A 15,963-nucleotide genomic window follows, 5' to 3' on the forward strand; every position below is an offset into this window, starting at 1 on the left:
CGGAAAGCGCAATTTTAGGGAAGCCTTATGTTTTTCCGTTCACAGACTATATGCATAATATTGTGTAATAGGAATTGTATGTGTAATATAGTTATTGATTACGGGATCCTTTTCCCCGTAATAAGACATTAATGGCCCATTTTGCGTGAAGGGTTTTCTAGTTAATTAGGCCCAGTCCAGAAGCTCTAAAGTCTGATAGGGTGCTTGTGGTCGCGGGGTTGAGTATTTTTGTCATCCTATATATGTATGATGTGAATATTATATGCGAATATGTTTTGGCTGAACAAAGAGTATTCAGTCTATAAATCTTCAAGTGCAATAAGGATTACACCTGCTCCGACACAGACTCGGATAAAAGTTTCATACTGAATTTGTATCGACGTGAATTTTCTCTGGCATTGAATTATTCCGTACTTTCGCAATAATCGTCCAAATGGCAAGCCATCACTATATCAAAACACATAGCATTATTTTAATGGTAAATATCAAAAGAAGGTTCCTTAAAGAGGTTTTTAATAAATATCAAAACGTAAGAAGATGGGAAGAGAGAGAAGAAAGATAGGTTTGATAGGAAATTTTCATACAAACATGAGAACAATAGAATAAAATAATATACAAACGTATGAAAATTAACATAACAGAAATTATATTATCAAGATAAAGTGTGTAATACAAATAATACTAAAATACATTTTGTAAGGAATACTTGATTATTATATAGAATATATAATAACCAAAATGTCTCTAAGCCGGTACAAACAAAATGCAATATAAAAATAGGTAAGCTGGTACAATTACTCTTCGATGTTATATAAAAACTTTATTCCCATTCAATTATGTACTATTAAGATACAAACGCCAAAGTTCATTTGAAATAAAACTTAAGTTCAGCGTTACTTTTTAATCAAAACAGTTGTCCTTGGATGGAATTGTTGGAAGCCAAGTTGTCACTTACTCCTTTTACTGTGCAGTTTCTTGAAAACATGCTCTAGACAACATCAAATATGCGATTGTCTGATTCTGTATGCAAACCACAACTTTATAGATGTCTTGTTTCAAACATACTGATTGTGTAAATCGTTTGTAAAATAAATAATGTTCTGGAATATGTTTAACTATGTTCGCCTTCAGAGGCCACTTCATCTTTAACCACTTTTTAAAATCTACCAACTATCTATCAATCAATTTTTACCAACGATTCAAAACTTTATTCATTAATAATCTTAAACAACATCATCTCAACCTATCCTATGCTAAAACAGAAAGTATTCTTATTATGCAGTCATGGTTTAATTATAAAATGTATTATGTAGAAATTGTTGTCAAGTACCGTAAACATGACTAAAAGAAGAGACTGGCAGCCTTGTGCACGTTCTTTTTACCTAAATATCCTTTTTATTGTATATAATAAAGTTTTTTTTAAGTGAAACGTCTTTATCGGCATTGTAAAACAATGTCCCGTAACATTTTTCGGCTACGCGTCACATTATTCCGTTACGCGTCACGTCAAGAATGGCGCGTAACATTTCCCTTTCCACGGTTGATTCGAAGCCATTAGTAACAAAATTATATAATAATGATAGTAATAAGAATTAATGAAATTCTGCAATAATCTTAGTAGTAATAAGGTAAAATGAAATAATTGTTTTATTTGTATTCATGTCTGTGATAATAAAAGCCTTTTGTTAAACATTATTTAACCAATTTCTGTAAAGTTGCATGCATAATTTTTCGAAAAATATGGCCATATAGAACTTTCACTTCTTACGTGTGTACACTAGTACACGCACACATTTTTCTTACAGTTACAGGCTGAAATTGTCTCCTCGTCAAAAACTTACAATAACAAACGTGCTTAAAGACTTGTGTTAGCGGTAGTTGATTTAGTTTTTAGGGTAGGAAATTAAACACTTCAATGATGACTTAATTCACTATAATTTACTTCACTGATTTTACGTGAACTGTATAACTTCAAACTTGTGCAAAGAAAAGGCCCGTGCGCATGTGTCACAACCTCTTTTATAATCACAACTCCCTCCTCCGACTCGACCATTCCACTTCGGGAAGATGGTCGAGTCAATTCGTAACAATTCGTAAACAACCGAACGAGTCAAATGAATAACTATTGCACATGCGCACTTGTAGCAAGATTCTTAAGAATATGTTTCATAAAAATGTTTAGAATTTAATTAAATAAATATTAGAAGCTAACACTTGTATATTTTTGAATGCTTTGTTCTATCGGATCGGCATCGAGATGTTTTCATTAATTTTTTGTTTCCAGCCTCAGAAACATTAAAAAAAAATAACGAAGAATTTTAATGAATTATTTTTATTTTACTAATAAAATATAATAGTTATCTTTAGGTTATGGTCATTAAAGCAATGCAGAGAATTTAGTTGCGATTCCGTTTAACAAAATCTACTTAAAGGTTAAAAACAACCAACGTAAGATCAAACTTAGAGTTTGTCAAGATGGTTTAAAATAAAATGCTTTACATTCGTTATAATTCAAAGAGAATTTGAATTTTTACTGTTCTTAGTTGCAACTAAAAAGTTCTGAATTCAATTTCACTTCAGAGGTAAGAACGTTCCTTGGAGCTTGGTTTTACGGTTCTGGGAACTTTTCTTACATTGTAAATCAGCTACAAAAGTTCTGCAATGTGATTGATGACCCGTAACAATAGAGTATAGCAAACTTTATCTTATTAGGGAAACACAATTACCGATTTCTTTTTTAACGACTTTAAAACGAAAAGGTTGATATGTATATGATATTCTTGAAATAAAATTATATATTATCAAAAATTCTTGAAAAGTGAAAAACAGAGTCTAATTTAAATCCAGGTATGCTCTAATTTAGATACAAATTTCATCAAAACCATTTCATTCGTTTTCATATACATACCTCCGCATTTTAATAAATAATGTTTAGAAATATTTAGAGTCCGTATATAACAAAATCAGTTTCCGAAATCAGCAGATCAGTTAAATTGTGTATCAATTTTGTGATTGAGATTTTTAAGTTGTCTAGTTAACTTTTTAAGTTAATTTTTTTAATTAAGTTTTAAGTTAATTTTTTTTATTAACTTAAAAAGTTAATTTAAAAAAATGTCTGGGTGGTTTATAGGGGGTTATATTTCTTAAAACGCACGATATTATAACATTTATATTAAGCCTCAACCCTTATCAAGGAAAACCAAATGTACTCTCCAAGCGGAGCTATAACTGAAATATCAAAAAGATATTATACTCTGAGATCGAAATAACAACTATTTCATTCTACTTGAACGTAATTTTAATGCATATTTTTAATAACCTCTCAAACGGTACAACAAAATCACTATTTCCCCTATAATAAATATTTGTAGTTGATCATAACATGGAACATTCTGTAACATTAAATTTTTTCTTAAACATTCCAGCACGTTATCTTTTCTCGTCTAAGCAAATCGTCGAAGCTAATTGCGCATAGATCGATCCACTATTAACAAGCCGCAGTTTGAACGACACCAAAGTTCGATTCTTACCATAAGACTGCCGGCTGATTTCATAAATTAAGGTTGTACTAACACAATGACCGAAAAAACTCTTATTATAGATCTTTCTGTATCTTATTATCTCTTTAAATAGTTTCTTCTTTCAACAAAATAGGAAAGCACGGCAAACTGTTTATGGTTACGCTAGTTTACTACCTCGATAGTGTCCAATCAAAAGCCCTTGTGGCGTTTAGTGTCAGGGTTTAGGCCCAGTTGCTAGTGACATACACGTCACACGCCATCCGCAATTTACCGTAAACGCCTTTTGTCTAGCACGACGAGGATTAGGGGATTTGTGTTAATACTAAAATTTCGAGCGTTTCTACCTATCTTAATTATTATGTTGAATGTAGAATATTACTATTATAGCTAAGTCGCTTATTATGAGTATAGGCTAGCTAACAAATCCAAGCTAACATATAACCATATACCATATAAGCTAACGTCTCAGTAAATTTAAATTCAAATTCAAAATCATTTATTAATTTCAATGTACACTTACGAACGTAATAAAGAAATACATATTTAACTCTTCTAATTTTACAGTTATTGCCAGTTCTCAAATCAAGGACGTAGAACGGACGAGAAGAACTGACAATAGACTCTCCGCCACTCTTTTTAATCACCAAGTTTTATGTTTTACAAAATGTGTGGAAGAAGCACAATGTTCCACATGACATCTTTAAGTAATTAAATATAGAAATACAAAAAGAATGATTTGTCCTCTTTCAGCAGTAGGCATAGTGAAATAGGAGAAGTAATAATAACAAATATTTATAAGTGTGAGAGAAAATGTCGTTTAGAGTTTGCATAAAGAAAATGTTGCACAAATAGAGCTGAAAATAGTAAAAGTAATTGTCAGCAGCGTTTAATTAATAACAAAGTATATTACATTGCAACACTTAATTTGTTTTTATTTCATAGTGATTTCTTGTAAGTCAAAGTAGTGCAAACCTGTAAGATTTATAATAAAAAGTCACTTAGGTGATCAGCCTTCTGCTACCATCAGAAGTCGTCTTGTAAGAATGTATAAGAACGGTTAACTGGGTTTAAAAATCGATCACAAATATGAAAAATGCGCTGTACTATGTTTCTATGGATGCTATACATCTATATACAATCGAAACATAGCATTATCTTATCATCGTCATGGATCCCACAGAATCTGGCTTCGATACTAGAATGAAACTTTTTGGACACGGTGCACTTATATACAAGTAAGTGTATTGTTATGTATTTGTCGGACTTTAACAAACTCTTATTAGTATGTTTCGAGAGAAAACGTACTTAAATCCAACTTCCGAGGAATAATTGATTCTTTAGTGCTTTCTGTCAGTAAAGAATGCTTTGTGATTGTTGAGATAATAGTTTCCTGAGAATATTTTAATCCATTATGAAGACAAAGGATGATTTTAAGCAAATATAAAATTGTGCAATGTAATTATAAGAAATGTTTTAACATAATTGATATTGAAAATGAGAGCTTTATAACAAAATGGTCTATTATTATCAAATTCAAAGAAAAGTCTGATTTTATATAATTTTTCAGAAGTATACAATATTTTTTACTTATTAGTTTTTTTTTAAATTAATATGTAATCTCTTTCATTCTTTCTTTCCCGTATGCTCACATCATACTGTTACGCTACAAAAGGTCCAACCAAATGTATGTAATTTTTTAAACTTTTCAGCTATTCGAAAAACTTATATAGAAATCTTTAAAGCGCGAAGAAGTCAGGCATATAGCGTAGATATATGCTTTCAGCTTGTCAGACTTGTGATATCGCATTTCATATTTTAATATTGAATTTATATAACACCTGGAGGAATCGTATATTTATGTTGCAGTATATGTATTTAATAACATGTTCCCAGTATTCAGGACAAACAGAACGAATTCCAATTTATTGCCTGCACCAGGGACTTCGCTTTGAGTCATAAAAAATTTACGCCGAAAATACTGCACCAGACATCAATCGGATCTGTATGAGACACCAGGTGTGCTTCTTTGTAAATATTTGAAATAAAGAAAGATATTCTTTTACTTATTTCAAAATATTATAAAAGAAACTTTCAATTTTATTCCTTTAATTTATTTATTTTCCAAAATAATTTAACCACAATATGTTACATTAGAAAACCGGTGTAGTTTGTATTAATGTAACCATAGCATTGTTGTTTAGTATAGCGACAAATGCAGATAAAAGTAGTTTTTTAATGTACTGTTTATGTTTGTTAGCCTACTAGCAAATAATTTAACGTTCTCTCACCATATTTACGTTGTTAGCTCTCGATGTACTGAGCCGAACTTGCGTTACGGCACGAGACTGTACGTCATGTTTCACTCGTTTTTTTATGTCATCTCGATAAAAGTGCTCGACTAGAAGACATTTATTTAATTGAAAAACCAATTTATACAATATGATTAGAATCTATTAAGATTCATTTCACACATACAATTTACCTCTACCTTTAGACTTTATTAAAAGTTCAATAAAAGTCTCATCGTCAATTTTGCTACAAACTTTTTAGTTACGGACCTCAGATTTCTATATGATCTATATTTCTGCTTTATGATCATTAGTTAATCTAATAGGTAAGTAGGTAATCAGCCTCCTGTACCTGACACTCTAGTTTTTGGGTCTTAGGCAAGCCAATTAACAATTTTATCACATCGTTCGGATGGTTAATACGCACATAGAAAGATAGTCCATTGGTGCATACCCGGGCTCGAACCTACGATGGGATGTGAGTCACACGCTGAGTCTACAAGGCCATGGTTTTTGATATAAGTAATCTTATAAATACTCATACTTTTCGGTTAATCTATGATCAATGCTGGTTTAACGATCAATAATTAGCACTTGGCCTTAAACCTCAATTACTTATGAACCGAATCGAACACACGACCGAAACACGGCTATGTGATGAAGTTTTCTTTCTTCTACTTGTCCATTAAGAAATAAATGGGCCATAGATCAGACATTTAAGGCCTTAGAGGTAGCGTCACTGTTCCTTTACTAATCACACGAAATCCTAATCCAGCCAGAAATAATTTAAATATTTCTTCTTAATGCAATCCAATTATTACCAAATTCTACAATAGTAGACATTATGTAACGTTTCAAACAATAGCTTTCCTAGTTAAGGTAAAGGTAAACCAATTTCATCAAACTCTCACTGTTAAGTGCAATATTTATTTAACTCGCTTCATTTGCGGACTAACTTTCTCTCATTTCATTGTACGTTTGTGCTCGTTTTAAATAAATTTTTTATTCGTTCACACAATGCTTCCACCACAATGCCTACTGGATAAAAGCGTTTCATTCTTTTAAAACTATAGCTTTTTATACTCGCTTGAATGAATTTTTTATCTTTCATAACACTTTTCTCCGTTGCGGGAAAATTAATTAAGAGTACATAAACTTAATTATCCGCTAAGCTAGTATATTACACGATATTGATGAACTATATATGATATTAATGAAGATTTCAGATTATAAGTTTCATATTTTTATTACGTTTTTATCGTAATCTCGAAGTAGTACTTAAGACGTTGAGTTCTTTACAGAATTAATAGTATCAATAAAATAAGAGTTTACTTAATTGTTGGCACTGTGGTACTCCTATCTTTGAAGACGTGAGTTCGATTCACGCCTGTGCGCCAATGAATTTTCACTATCGTGAGTAAACCAGTGTATTAAAAATCGACGACTTGTGTCAGGCACAGACGACTGATCAGTTACTTACGCTATCTGAGGTCTCAGTTAATACGTATTAATATTAGTACTTGCGAAATCAAGATTTGTAATATTAGTTACGTAGGGGGATTGAGCATTAAAAAATTATTGAACTCATTCCAAATTGTTTTAATATACAAAGCTTAAGGAACAAAAGTAAGTACATTTCGAAGCGGGGAATTGAGGTAAATTTTTTCAGAATATCCAGTACAGCGTAAAATTAAGTTTCGGTATTTAAATGAAACGAAACGCTCGAACAGTTTTTAGGCTTTCAATGTCTGCCGTTTTATTTACGAGTCGCGTCGCTCGCGATTTTATAAAGATCTATTAAGATACTCCACGGAATTATGTAGCAATATATAATTTAGTAGTTGCCGTTGCAATATGTAAATGTCATTGAACGAATTATCTTACGAACTCACATCACCCATTATTGTGATTGGTGGATCAATCATTGACATTCGGAATGGTCCTGTTAGGTTAGGTCATTGTGTATGTGTTAAAACGAAATAAGTTGAAATTACTTGTCTCGCTAACGCGTTTACTGAATTAATAAGTAATATTTTCAATGGACAGGTTCACATAGGTATAACCACTCTTATAAAACAAAATAATGAAATTTGAAAATTATAGAAAAGGCCATATTTCCTTTAAATTAATTCGAAGCAAGGCTAATGCGTTCCGTTTTACGGTTGACTAAGCCGAGGAAACAGGAAGCTACAAATAAATATTGTTAAGTGTTTTAGTCCGATTCATTTATCTTCAAAACGTTTGAGGTCGAAAGAACATCGAGCTCTTGAACCCTCTGAAGTGGGAAAGGCCCAACCGCTTACAAAAGAAAATCGTTGAAAAATATTAAGTTGTTTATATAATAGACTGGCTTTTTACGTTTTTTGTTAACATATTATTCGTAGTAATGACCGATGGACAACGTACATATGATGTGTAATTTAACTTCAGGATTAATAAGCAGAGCATTTATAAACTTTAACAACAGCTCTACACAAAATAGTAATAAGTGTTCATCTATCATTTATGCTTCGGTAATAATTTCAAAGACAATGCAAACTTTATAGATTAAAAGAAACATTCGTGCGTCTAAAATAACTTCATTTCCTGTTGTTTAGGGAAAAAACAAATGCCAACCTTTGTTCGAGGCGATTCGATTGGAAGGCATATTTTCAAATAAATCACATCCAGCACAGGTCATTGATTTCCGACCAAAACAACGGGATGGGGATTGCAAACGGATTAGGCTATACGTCTTGGCAAGCTTTCCAATGAAATCATTTGTTAAAATGAAGTGGAACCTCTATGTCGAAATTCCAATTATAATGCTTCAACAAAACTTTTACTTGATACGATTTTGGCAATATTTAATTGGTGTATATATTCATTAAAAGGCGTTATTGCCAAAAATATTTAGAATAAACATTTAGTTTTATTATATGTGATTTTAAATAAAGCCAGGCCGTTTCTGTTAGAGAACTAACTAATCCTTTAGACGTCCATTTAATGATAACGGCTACTAAAGCTTATTAAAGATTTAAATAAGTTCACCAGACATTAACTGAGGAAGGTGCCCTAAGCTTTCATAAATGCGTTATAGTATCCACGTTACATTTAATAAATGACTCTGAGTAAGACAAGATCAAATTCAATGTATTTATTTGAGATAGCCTGGCATGCGAATCTAATAGCGGAAATATGTTCTGAAGCTAGAAGGTTTTTGATTTTTAGTTAGAAAATATTGACTTATTGAAGACCGTGCTGTGTTCAATCCTACAGTTATAGACTCCATTTGAACGGATCACTGGAGCGGAATATTATCAGAGGATTTTCGCTATGGGTTGGAATGAATGAACAAAATTAATATAAGTTTACAATTATAGTGTAAACATTGTGTCAACTCATTGCATTATAATTTCATTTTAAATTCGGTTGAAAGTCCAATATGTTAACTTGAAATCGATATTTACTGCATAATTATATTTCTAAATGTAAAGTAAATTCCATTCCAGTCCAGCTTTCAATGTGACTTGAACACACATAACTTCGGTTTATTTTGTACAGATAATCACATGAGCCTACGTGTCTGACGAATGTCTACGAAATGTCCTTTTGGTTACACAACGTTTGTGGATTTGATTCTAAGACCTCAAAGTGGGAAGTCACACGCTGGAATCACTAGGTCAAACCACTCTTTAAAATATATGCGTAATTAAAACTTTTACAAAAACAACAACAATCACTATTATTTTATAATCCAATTTTTTCTATGGATAGAGAAATATCGCAAAACTTAGTAATCCTTTTTTTAAAATTAGGTTAAGTAATTCTATACTGTTAAGTCTGCGTCCTAGGGATGAGAAAGACGTGAGACGAACGTCACAGCGATTGTGATTGGTCAAACGGACGTCATGACATGATGCATCATGACGCCTGTCGATGCATATTGAACTAGAGATTCTGTTGACCAATAAGAATCAATCGATGGGTATATCTCACTCCTCAGCGCTGTTTTTACTTTAGCATTTGTAAATCTGGACGCTTTAGCGTTAAATGGTTCTGTAATGAGCCTAGGTAGTCCTAAAAGTAATATTGTTATTAGTCAGTAAGTATAAGTATATTTATAAACAGCCATCGATCATGGTTTTTCCTTAAACAATTATCAGATTCCATTCGAACTTTGCACATAAATCATTGATATAATCCGAGCCGTGTCCATTCACTCGTTTTCTAGTTTAACGTGCTCAGACAAACTATGTTCTGGTTATGTACGTAGAGATTATTTCAGAAACGCTTCATGTTTTATAACTTTCTTTGGATAATTGTAATGAATATATTGTAGATTAAGCATACTTGGTCTAGTAGCTTCGGCGTGTGACTCCCAGAGAACTTAGGTTCAAAACCTATGCATCAATGGACTTTTCTGTGTGCAGATTTAATACTCGTGCGGTAAAAACACCGGCAGAAGACCCATACAACAAAGCAGAAACTGCCTTAAAAATGCTTAGTTGTGGAACGACGTCAAGGTGATACGGGTGGAATTTCCTTAATCCTCGACGTCCAATGATGAAACTCAGCTGCATGTATTAATCCCCTCAACTCCTCTCAACTTCCTCTCCTCTCTCCATGGAAAATGTGGTAGAAAATGCAGAGTGACTCAACATCGCCATACTCATATACATCTACGCAACGCCAAGGGATCAAGCAGATCGGAGAGGGATTAGTCGACGATTCGAACCGCTCTTCGTTGAATACAGTCAAGTTGAAGGAGCTGACACTGGGGAAATCCCGCCCAGAGGTGAAAACAGTACTCCATTCGGGGCCGAATTTCCGCTTTATACAGTTGCAAGTGACCCGGAGGGAAGTACCCACTTGCCTTGCTGAGCACACCAAGCTTTTTGGAGACTAATTTAGCCTTTTCTTCCATTATGTTGGAACACCACTGTTTTTTTAGTAGAACGAATGTCACGGACATGATTAGTGAACTTATCTATATAGTATTACTAATATAGATAAGTTTAGCCTCACGAAGTTAGAAATAAATAAGTTCGAAACATCATAAAGTGTTATTGTTTAATGACGCGGCGCGCTTTATATTTTTGGTACGTTTACATCTTTGTTCATATTTTTCATCGTTACCCCAAAGACAATTGTACCGAAAATTGTAAATTCAGAATTGAATCTATTTTGTACTTAAACAGCTGCAGCCAGTAATTAAATTAGTAGGCAATTTGCTGCCTTTACTAGGACGTGCTCCGAATGGCTTGCTGTTCAAGAAATTTCATTACAAGCTGATGTAATGCCTCTAGTTCGGAAATCAGTAATTGTTGTGTTAAGTTTTGAGTAACGGTTTCCAATAACAAAGTTTTTAAAGAAAGCAGGTTTGCGCAACTTGAGTGATTTAGTTCGGAACTGGGAAGTTGTGATAAATTATGAATTTAAACAATACAGGGTTTTTTTTACTCTGTTACTACCAATTGTGATCATAACTAAAATAATAAGTTTACAGCGCTACGAATATTGATAATTGATGTAGTTCTCTCAGCAAACTCGCAATCAAAACGATTACGTCACGATTAGTATTTTGTCGCTATTGGAAGTTCAAAAGTAACTAAAAAGAAGAAATGATAAATTAAAAGAGTTTGTTACTTTCTAATTGTATCTATCAAACTTTTAATAATATCTAAGAAAAAATATTTCTATTGTTAGCATACATTCATTTGCATTTATTTTTACCTATACTTTATTGGTATTTCTATCCTTTTATTCTTAAGCTACTACCACTATTATCACATAACTCATCATTATGTATTAACACTTCGTTAACATAATATACAAAATCATATATAACAAAAAACAAAAACAAAACAGGTTACATAAGTTATTAGGCAACGGGCGGCCCTATCTCTAACAAGCAATTTCTTCCAGGCAACCCTTATGTGGATCACCCACCTACAGAGGGTAAAGTACAAGAAGTGCATAATTGATTAACACACACTCAAAATAACATGTAACTATAACTAAAATTAAATAAATAAAATCTAAAGAAAAAATATAAATAATAATATGTATTCATATTGGGTTTTTACAAATCACAACTTTGTTCGCAAGTCTTAGGATTAAGATTAATACGCGGGTATAAGGGATTGTTACCTGCGCATGGACAAATTACATAACCAAGTTCGGTCACAGCGACAAATCGACTGAGAGGTTAAAAGGTAAGAAGGGCAGGGGATAGCCCATGCGTCGACTTTTCTCACTAAATTGTTATTTTTCCCTCTTGTCGCACGAAAGCGTAACACAAAACAGCAAAGTCTCTTGTAAAAATTGGCAATGTATTATTACTATATAAGATAATCTTTGGAGTAAAAACAAATAAAAATTATAATGAAAAAACGGTTTATCAGATGTAAATCAAATTTTGCAAATGGCTGCAAATGTTGAAACCTTCTTATTTATCATAGAAACGAAATAATTAACATAACAGATCGTATAAAATAGGAATTTTTATTTATATGTTCTATTTTCGAAATGCAATTTTCAATGAAGAACGTGTTTGAGGTGTTATAGAGTATAAAGAACTTACCTATATGTGATCGGAAAACTTACATTTTATTTATGTAATGTAAGATAGGACGAAAAGGCTTATGTAAGATAGGAAAAAATGGCACTTTGAAAGTACTTCTAGATAAAATCAGTCGTTAAATAATCGGTATGGGGCTTTGGTTTTATCCACATGTAAGGACTAAAGATTGATTTGAGATTAATTTAAAAATGATGAACATTCCTAAGATATATTAATACGTATGGATGGTATAACTATCCTAGTCTAAGTATAATTCCATTATGTATACTCTCTTCTATAGATGTTCTTAAGTTCGAATCTTTACACTGTACCAAAGATTGCCTAGAAGAGTTGTAGTAGCATTAAAGACGCCCATTTCAATTAGTTTTGTAAGTTTGTTGTTAATGTACAAAGTGTAAATAAAATAAATATTATACTATTACATACTAAAGTGTTAAAATATTTACAAATGTACCAACTGTTTCATTCTATATTTTTAATCAAGCTTTTGTACTTATCAATTCACAAACCATCATGAAACAGATACAGAAATCTGAGGCCCAGACCTAAAAGGTTGTAGCGCCATTGATTTTTTTTATTGTACATATCAACCCGTAATAATTTCTGTTACATCGGTAATCGACTCCACCACTATTCTAATTAATATATTTAATATAACAGTAACAAGGGTTTATTATTCAACTCAGTTCAAGAGAGAATTTAAAATGACATATTAGGACCGTATCGTTGTTAGCAAAATCAGAATTTTCTTGGATAGACGGTCTTAGCATAAGACAGATGTCATCCGGATGGATTGTGGTTAGTGTGGTCTTCGTTATATAAGGAAGGAGGGGAAATGTTGCATCAAAGAGAATTTGAGATATTGCCAAGTACACGCGTCGCAGTAGGAATTGATTTTGCCGCCTTTTGTGATATCCCTGCTCGTTGTAACGTCCTATCATTTTGTAATTTATCGTATTGAAATATATTTTACAATAAATTCTGCGAAATAAGTAAGGTGAACTGAAATACGATAAATTAAATAATACTACGAATACATTTCATTTGTAAGAATAATATAAAAAATATTTTATTTGCTTTATGTCCAACACACAAATATATAGTATTTACAATATTCTTAACCTATTTAGTAATAATTATTATTAATAATAAATAGAAAATAAAAACAAATTTATAAAGTTTGTACCCTACCCTGTGAGTGTACCTTTAAGGTCTTGTCTTTGCTCACCAGGTGCCAACTTAAATCTTAATTAATTAATTAATCTTAATTAATTTAAAGCCCCACGTAGTTAAACCCCACGGCCCAAGAGTCTCTCCAAAGGGAACAAAATTAAAGTTGGAAGAGAGACTCTAAAAATAAAAAAATGTTATTTTTTCTTTATTCATATATGCTTTTTTATATATGATTTCTACTTGCTACAGTTCTGACATACCTCCCTCGCTCCACTTATGACATTCATAATGCATGCTCGCCAATTAATGTTATCTATGTAAATTTATTTATTTATTATAATTTAAATTAAACCCTAGTTATATAAAGCATTTCCAAGTTATTTGGAACAGTATTTGAAATACGTAAGGACATTAAAATAACGTAAGTTTTACATTATTTATTTTGAATTTAAAATTATAAATTTGTCCGTTGCGTCCTAAATTATCTGGTCATACTTGCAGTAAACTCGAAACGTCTGATAAGTTTTATAATTCTAAATTCTAAAATAAATACTATACCAAACATATAATGTGAAACCGTGAGGGTTTAAGCCAGTCCCCGGCAATATTTATCATTAATTAGCATTTAAGAATTTAATTAATTAGGATTAATGTTTTGATGAATAATAGTAGAATTGTAGCTGTATCGTTATGGCTCTTGATACCGAAAGATAAGGAAATATATCTACTAGAATTATTTTATTATTTTTTATATCTTCATAAAATTTAACTGTAGAATATGATATTTCTCAATAATATCAAGAACAGGATGATTTAAAAGCTTTTATTATTTTTAGAATATCTATGTACATATAATAGGCACATAAAGCATTGTTAACCTTGTGCCAAATCGTAAATTTTAGTATCTCTGTTGTTCCATCATCTTTTTAATATTAATTATCGCGAGAAAATAAATTTTACTCGATTGACGTCTCTCGTCTGAAGTAATAATAATTTAGTTATTTTATCGATATATTAATGCCCCTGCGGTGAATTTAGGGTTATTTGATAATGCTATTTGAACACTGGGTCATAAAATTTATCTGTTATGAAACAGTTTAACGTAGTAAATCGTTAATCAAAGTATGTTACGAAGATAATAAAAGTCTTCATAGACGTACATCATAATAATTTAAATGATATTATACAAATAAACCAATCGCTGGTCTTCGACTAAGATTTCTATTAGGTGATGATATTTTACAGATAGGTAAAGAAACGTAAATTAATCAATAAAGCGTTTATAAATTTGACGATTACGACCATTTGTATGACTCAAAACTTGGCTATTAAGAGTGGCGGAGAGTTTCTTGCCAGTTCTTTTAGCCCGCTCTACGCTTTTGACTTGTAGTAAATTTTATTTTAGAATCAATTAAGATATTTTCTGTTGACGTTCATAAGTATACTTGTTTACCTATTTAAGTTGAGTTTGAGAAAAACAAAAAATAAATATTTTGTATCTGTAATCATACAAGGACGCACTAATAACAAATCACTTGAGCTCTACCATAAATAATGCAAAGATAACGCGCCTTATCGTAAGAAGTACATTTAGATCGCGTGCTTAAAACGATTATTTAAAAAAAACCTTTACAGAGATCAGATAGAAGGTTTAGTACCTACACGTGAAATTTGCATCTAAACGGGAGTCACGGAAGGAAGTTAGAAGAGGAAAACTTTTGTCAGTTCTCTCATACAATAGGCCTCAGAAATTATATCATAAAGAAGTCTTATTGTAGCATGAGTAAGTATTTTTTTTAATTAACACTAATCATTATGATATAGATTAGTTATCACACAAGTAAGTCTACTAAGACAATAGCGAACCATTTTTTTGCTTTTACTATAATGAGTTTATAATAACAACCCTTTCTTACCAGTTTACCCGAATCCATGAAAAAAATATTTATTAAATAACTGTTTGCATAGATAACAAGCAATCCATGTTATTTCAAATTTCAAACGGATATGAATGGAAATAGCACTAAAAAATTTTTGATTGAAGTCGCTCTACTTCCGGGAACCGGAAGCGATATCGGTGGCTAATATTGAAAGTTAAACTTATGGGCGTTAAATACTTTCTTTGCGTTTTGCGTTATAAAAGAACAAACCTTAAGACAAGAAACTACGCCGGTTTTAAAACTACTAACTTCTCATCCAGTCCCCTTGGTTACATACGTCAACACGGCAAATGAAACGCAAAGCTGTAATAAGTCTCGGATTAACAACGAACAAAGTTTAATTGACCTAAGACGACTGACACTCACCCAACTCTGTCCGACTTTATGCATTCCGGACTTAAAACTTACACTAAACAACTCCGCCCCACGAGATAAGTTTAAATGGGACTCGTAAAAGTTCACGCCTGCACTTGTCA

The 15,963-nt window shown here is 31.9% G+C and overlaps 1 protein-coding gene across 3 annotated transcripts in view; it reads right to left on the reverse strand.

The window, feature by feature from the left end:
* The window catches only part of LOC123711252 (inactive dipeptidyl peptidase 10), a 79,273-nt gene that overhangs the window by 23,617 nt on the left and 39,693 nt on the right, over positions 1–15,963 (reverse strand). The gene's annotated exons all lie outside the window — the stretch shown is intronic.

The sequence above is a fragment of the Pieris brassicae genome, chromosome 6 (genome assembly GCF_905147105.1).
Source record: "Pieris brassicae chromosome 6, ilPieBrab1.1, whole genome shotgun sequence".
In the NCBI taxonomy this organism is placed as follows: Eukaryota; Metazoa; Arthropoda; class Insecta; order Lepidoptera; family Pieridae; genus Pieris; species Pieris brassicae.